The 7045-nt window shown below is 48.9% G+C and overlaps 1 non-coding gene across 1 annotated transcript; it reads right to left on the bottom strand.

Moving 5' to 3' along the window:
- Nucleotides 1-591: 591 nt before the first annotated feature.
- Trnaa-ggc (transfer RNA alanine (anticodon GGC)) lies at nucleotides 592-664 on the bottom strand. The gene has a single exon. It is a non-coding gene; the product is annotated as a tRNA-Ala (tRNA).
- Nucleotides 665-7045: the final 6381 nt, after the last annotated feature.

The raw sequence follows: 7045 nt of genomic DNA, 5'->3' as shown, positions 1-7045 counted from the left end.
TAATCATTCGCTTGTATCTTCCTAGACACATCTGCTGGTTGTGAATTATTCCACTTGCATATCAAGGTGCGCATGTAGGTGTGTTAAAAATTCTGGAGGCACTGGGTATTGATCCCAGTACCTCTCGCATACTAAGCGAGCGATCTACCATCTGAGCTACGCCCGCCTACCCGAAGACTAATGGTGCTACATACAGCCATATAGACGACACAGACCCTTGCACTCCCATTATTCAGCAGACAAACACTACTCTATGTATCCGTTAGGGTGTCTTTCAGGTTTCGTGCATTCTGTATCGAATCGTAGTTGGCCACAATGAAAGTGGCACGTATAACGTCGAAAATAGAATTCGGACACCGCTCTGAGTAAGACCAACGTGTTGTCCACCCTCTATACTTCAATGAGGTTAAGCCGCGATACCTAAGACAGATCTGCACTCGATGACACCTCGATAACAGCCGGTCCCCACACTTACATCTTGCTCTCCTTACGTCAGTATACATCATATCAGTCTGTGACGCTGGCTTTGCAACATCTTGCGTGCCTTTAGGTTCGCCGCGACCAACACTTACCATGCACTGACCACAAAAATTGAGGCGCCGCGACTTGAACCCCGGACCTTCCACATGCCAAGCGAACGCTCTACCAACTGAGCTACGCCCCATGCGCGAGCAAACTGCGCTATTCCCCTTTCTTTGCGACTCAGATGCGCACGGACACGATGGTTGGTTGGTTTGTAGCGGTGAAGGGAGCAGAGTACAAAGGCGCGGACCCGTTCATATACACAAAAGTTCCAAGTAGTTTCGATGCTCTGGTATTACAAATGCAAATTCCGTCTGTTTTTAACGTCTTAAATTGAAAGAGCCGTCACAAATTGCTCCGTTTTCACTCCTTGTCGACAATCATACAGCACCTGAGGTAACAAACACATCTCGAGCCCCATTGTGCACTCCATTATTCATGCCAACTCAGTGCCTCGCTCTTTACTACTGTGTACCAATGTTGTCGTCCAACTGCAAAACACTGGGCCACAACAAGTTTCCGCGTCTCCATTGCACTGCGCATACTACGAAACGCTCCCCAAACTTGGCACTCACCCTCGCAGCCGACTTTTCCGACTTTCCACGACGCTCACGCTAGTGACAGCATTATTTATAGTTCGACGTCGCGCCAAATCGAATGAGCACATTTCGCCTACGTCTTAGGCCGCCCTCCTAGTTTGGCTGCTCGGTGTCTGCAGGCAGCGAGGGTCTGCAAGCTTCCTATGTTCGCACCTATGTCACCTGTGCTTGCTTGTCAGAGACAGACTATCGCAAAACATACAACTCACTCCGTGAATTGATTGCTACGGCATCTGTTATCAGCAGTCACAACTAGCAACACCAGTAGCAGCTGACTGCACGCAAAGAATAGGAATGTGCAGTGGGATTTACGTGAACTCGGCGCAAGGCAGATCTTTCCGACATAGGCTTGAGAATCTTACGGGAACACTTGTACTGTTTCTAAATTAAGTGTATGCGTGGGAGGAGGGTGCTTCCTGCGCACTAATAACAGCACGCTTGTCAATTGTGGATGCTAATCATTCGCTTGTATCTTCCTAGACACATCTGCTGGTTGTGAATTATTCCACTTGCATATCAAGGTGCGCATGTAGGTGTGTTAAAAATTCTGGAGGCACTGGGTATTGATCCCAGTACCTCTCGCATACTAAGCGAGCGATCTACCATCTGAGCTACGCCCGCCTACCCGAAGACTAATGGTGCTACATACAGCCATATAGACGACACAGACCCTTGCACTCCCATTATTCAGCAGACAAACACTACTCTCTATGTATCTGTTAGGGTGTCTTTCAGGTTTCGTGCATTCTGTATCGAATCGTAGTTGGCCACAATGAAAGTGGCACGTATAACGTCGAAAATAGAATTCGGACACCGCTCTGAGTAAGACCAACGTGTTGTCCACCCTCTAGACTTCAATGAGGTTAAGCCGCGATACCTAAGACAGATCTGCACTCGATGACACCTCGATAACAGCCGGTCCCCACACTTACATCTTGCTCTCCTTACGTCAGTATACATCATATCAGTCTGTGACGCTGGCTTTGCAACATCTTGCGTGCCTTTAGGTTCGCAGCGACCAACACTTACCATGCACTGACCACAAAAAATGGAGGCGCCGCGACTTGAACCCCGGACCTTTCACATGCCAAGCGAACGCTCTACCAACTGAGCTACGCCCCATGCACGAGCAAACTGCGCTATTCCCCATTCTTTGCGACTCAGATGCGCACGGACACGATGGTTGGTTGGTTTGTAGCGGTGAAGGGAGCAGAGTACAAAGGCGCGGACCCGTTCATATACACAAAAGTTCCAAGTAGTTTCGATGCTCTGGAATTACAAATGCAAATTCCGTCTGTTTTTAATGTCTTAAATTGAAAGAGCCGTCACAAATTGCTCCGTTTTCACTCCTTGTCGACAATCATACAGCACCTGAGGTAACAAACACATCTCGAGCCCCATTGTGCACTCCATTATTCATGCCAACTCAGTGCGTCGCTCTTTACTACTGTGTACCAATGTTGTCGTCCAACTGCAAAACACTGGGCAACAACAAGTTTCCGCATCTCCATTGCACTGCGCATACTACGAAACGCTCCCCAAACTTGGCACTCACCCTCGCAGCCGACTTTTCCGACTTTCCACGACGCTCACGCTAGTGACAGCATTATTTATAGTTCGACGTCGCGCCAAATCGAATGAGCACATTTCGCCTACGGCTTAGGCCGCCCTCCTAGTGTGGCTGCTCGGTGTCTGCAGGCAGCGAGGGTCTGCAAGCTTCCTATGTTCGCACCTATGTCACCTGTGCTTGCTTGTCAGAGACAGACTATCGCAAAACATACAACTCACTCCGTGAATTGATTGCTACGGCATCTGTTATCAGCAGTCACAACTAGCAACACCAGTAGCAGCTGACTGCACGCAAAGAATAGGAATGTGCAGTGGGATTTACGTGAACTCGGCGCAAGGCAGATCTTTCCGACATAGGCTTGAGAATCTTACGGGAACACTTGTACTGTTTCTAAATTAAGTGTATGCGTGGGAGGAGGGTGCTTCCTGCGCACTAATAACAGCACGCTTGTCAATTGTGGATGCTAATCATTCGCTTGTATCTTCCTAGACACGTCTGCTGGTTGTGAATTATTCCACTTGCATATCAAGGTGCGCATGTAGGTGTGTTAAAAATTCTGGAGGCACTGGGTATTGATCCCAGTACCTCTCGCATACTAAGCGAGCGATCTACCATCTGAGCTACGCCCGCCTACCCGAAGACTAATGGTGCTACATACAGCCATATAGACGACACAGACCCTTGCACTCCCATTATTCAGCAGACAAACACTACTCTCTATGTATCTGTTAGGGTGTCTTTCAGGTTTCGTGCATTCTGTATCGAATCGTAGTTGGCCACAATGAAAGTGGCACGTATAACGTCGAAAATAGAATTCGGACACCGCTCTGAGTAAGACCAACGTGTTGTCCACCCTCTATACTTCAATGAGGTTAAGCCGCGATACCTAAGACAGATCTGCACTCGATGACACCTCGATAACAGCCGGTCCCCACACTTACATCTTGCTCTCCTTACGTCAGTATACATCATATCAGTCTGTGACGCTGGCTTTGCAACATCTTGCGTGCCTTTAGGTTCGCCGCGACCAACACTTACCATGCACTGACCACAAAAAATGGAGGCGCCGCGACTTGAACCCCGGACCTTTCACATGCCAAGCGAACGCTCTACCAACTGAGCTACGCCCCATGCACGAGCAAACTGCGCTATTCCCCATTCTTTGCGACTCAGATGCGCACGGACACGATGGTTGGTTGGTTTGTAGCGGTGAAGGGAGCAGAGTACAAAGGCGCGGACCCGTTCATATACACAAAAGTTCCAAGTAGTTTCGATGCTCTGGAATTACAAATGCAAATTCCGTCTGTTTTTAACGTCTTAAATTGAAAGAGCCGTCACAAATTGCTCCGTTTTCACTCCTTGTCGACAATCATACAGCACCTGAGGTAACAAACACATCTCGAGCCCCATTGTGCACTCCATTATTCATGCCAACTCAGTGCCTCGCTCTTTACTACTGTGTACCAATGTTGTCGTCCAACTGCAAAACACTGGGCCACAACAAGTTTCCGCGTCTCCATTGCACTGCGCATACTACGAAACGCTCCCCAAACTTGGCACTCACCCTCGCAGCCGACTTTTCCGACTTTCCACGACGCTCACGCTAGTGACAGCATTATTTAGAGTTCGACGTCGCGCCAAATCGAATGAGCACATTTCGCCTACGGCTTAGGCCGCCCTCCTAGTTTGGCTGCTCGGTGTCTGCAGGCAGCGAGGGTCTGCAAGCTTCCTATGTTCGCACCTATGTCACCTGTGCTTGCTGGTCAGAGACAGACTATCGCAAAACATACAACTCACTCCGTGAATTGATTGCTACGGCATCTGTTATCAGCAGTCACAACTAGCAACACCAGTAGCAGCTGACTGCACGCAAAGAATAGGAATGTGCAGTGGGATTTACGTGAACTCGGCGCAAGGCAGATCTTTCCGACATAGGCTTGAGAATCTTACGGGAACACTTGTACTGTTTCTAAATTAAGTGTATGCGTGGGAGGAGGGTGCTTCCTGCGCACTAATAACAGCACGCTTGTCAATTGTGGATGCTAATCATTCGCTTGTATCTTCCTAGACACATCTGCTGGTTGTGAATTATTCCACTTGCATATCAAGGTGCGCATGTAGGTGTGTTAGAAATTCTGGAGGCACTGGGTATTGATCCCAGTACCTCTCGCATACTAAGCGAGCGATCTACCATCTGAGCTACGCCCGCCTACCCGAAGACTAATGGTGCTACATACAGCCATATAGACGACACAGACCCTTGCACTCCCATTATTCAGCAGACAAACACAACTCTCTATGTATCCGTTAGGGTGTCTTTCAGGTTTCGTGCATTCTGTATCGAATCGTAGTTGGCCACAATGAAAGTGGCACGTATAACGTCGAAAATAGAATTCGGACACCGCTCTGAGTAAGACCAACGTGTTGTCCACCCTCTATACTTCAATGAGGTTAAGCCGCGATACCTAAGACAGATCTGCACTCGATGACACCTCGATAACAGCCGGTCCCCACACTTACATCTTGCTCTCCTTACGTCAGTATACATCATATCAGTCTGTGACGCTGGCTTTGCAACATCTTGCGTGCCTTTAGGTTCGCCGCGACCAACACTTACCATGCACTGACCACAAAAAATGGAGGCGCCGCGACTTGAACCCCGGACCTTTCACATGCCAAGCGAACGCTCTACCAACTGAGCTACGCCCCATGCACGAGCAAACTGCGCTATTCCCCATTCTTTGCGACTCAGATGTACACGGACACGATGGTTGGTTGGTTTGTAGCGGTGAAGGGAGCAGAGTACAAAGGCGCGGACCCGTTCATATACACAAAAGTTCCAAGTAGTTTCGATGCTCTGGTATTACAAATGCAAATTCCGTCTGTTTTTAACGTCTTAAATTGAAAGAGCCGTCACAAATTGCTCCGTTTTCACTCCTTGTCGACAATCATACAGCACCTGAGGTAACAAACACATCTCGAGCCCCATTGTGCACTCCATTATTCATGCCAACTCAGTGCCTCGCTCTTTACTACTGTGTACCAATGTTGTCGTCCAACTGCAAAACACTGGGCCACAACAAGTTTCCGCGTCTCCATTGCACTGCGCATACTACGAAACGCTCCCCAAACTTGGCACTCGCCCTCGCAGCCGACTTTTCCGACTTTCCACGACGCTCACGCTAGTGACAGCATTATTTATAGTTCGACGTCGCGCCAAATCGAATGAGCACATTTCGCCTACGGCTTAGGCCGCCCTCCTAGTGTGGCTGCTCGGTGTCTGCAGGCAGCGAGGGTCTGCAAGCTTCCTGTGTTCGCACCTATGTCACCTGTGCTTGCTTGTCAGAGACAGACTATCGCAAAACATACAACTCACTCCGTGAATTGATTGCTACGGCATCTGTTATCAGCAGTCACAACTAGCAACACCAGTAGCAGCTGACTGCACGCAAAGAATAGGAATGTGCAGTGGGATTTACGTGAACTCTGCGCAAGGCAGATCTTTCCGACATAGGCTTGAGAATCTTACGGGAACACTTGTACTGTTTCTAAATTAAGTGTATGCGTGGGAGGAGGGTGCTTCCTGCGCACTAATAACAGCACGCTTGTCAATTGTGGATGCTAATCATTCGCTTGTATCTTCCTAGACACATCTGCTGGTTGTGAATTATTCCACTTGCATATCAAGGTGCGCATGTAGGTGTGTTAAAAATTCTGGAGGCACTGGGTATTGATCCCAGTACCTCTCGCATACTAAGCGAGCGATCTACCATCTGAGCTACGCCCGCCTACCCGAAGACTAATGGTGCTACATACAGCCATATAGACGACACAGACCCTTGCACTCCCATTATTCAGCAGACAAACACTACTCTCTATGTATCCGTTAGGGTGTCTTTCAGGTTTCGTGCATTCTGTATCGAATCGTAGTTGGCCACAATGAAAGTGGCACGTATAACGTCGAAAATAGAATTCGGACACCGCTCTGAGTAAGACCAACGTGTTGTCCACCCTCTATACTTCAATGAGGTTACGCCGCGATACCTAAGACAGATCTGCACTCGATGACACCTCGATAACAGCCGGTCCCCACACTTACATCTTGCTCTCCTTACGTCAGTATACATCATATCAGTCTGTGACGCTGGCTTTGCAACATCTTGCGTGCCTTTAGGTTCGCCGCGACCAACACTTACCATGCACTGACCACAAAAAATGGAGGCGCCGCGACTTGAACCCCGGACCTTTCACATGCCAAGCGAACGCTCTACCAACTGAGCTACGCCCCATGCACGAGCAAACTGCGCTATTCCCCATTCTTTGCGACTCAGATGCGCACGGACACGATGGTTGG

This window comes from Schistocerca gregaria, chromosome 10 (assembly GCF_023897955.1).
Source record: "Schistocerca gregaria isolate iqSchGreg1 chromosome 10, iqSchGreg1.2, whole genome shotgun sequence".
In the NCBI taxonomy this organism is placed as follows: Eukaryota; Metazoa; Arthropoda; class Insecta; order Orthoptera; family Acrididae; genus Schistocerca; species Schistocerca gregaria.
The sequence above is the reverse complement of the archived record's forward strand: the minus strand, read 5'-3'. Positions and strand labels throughout refer to the sequence as shown.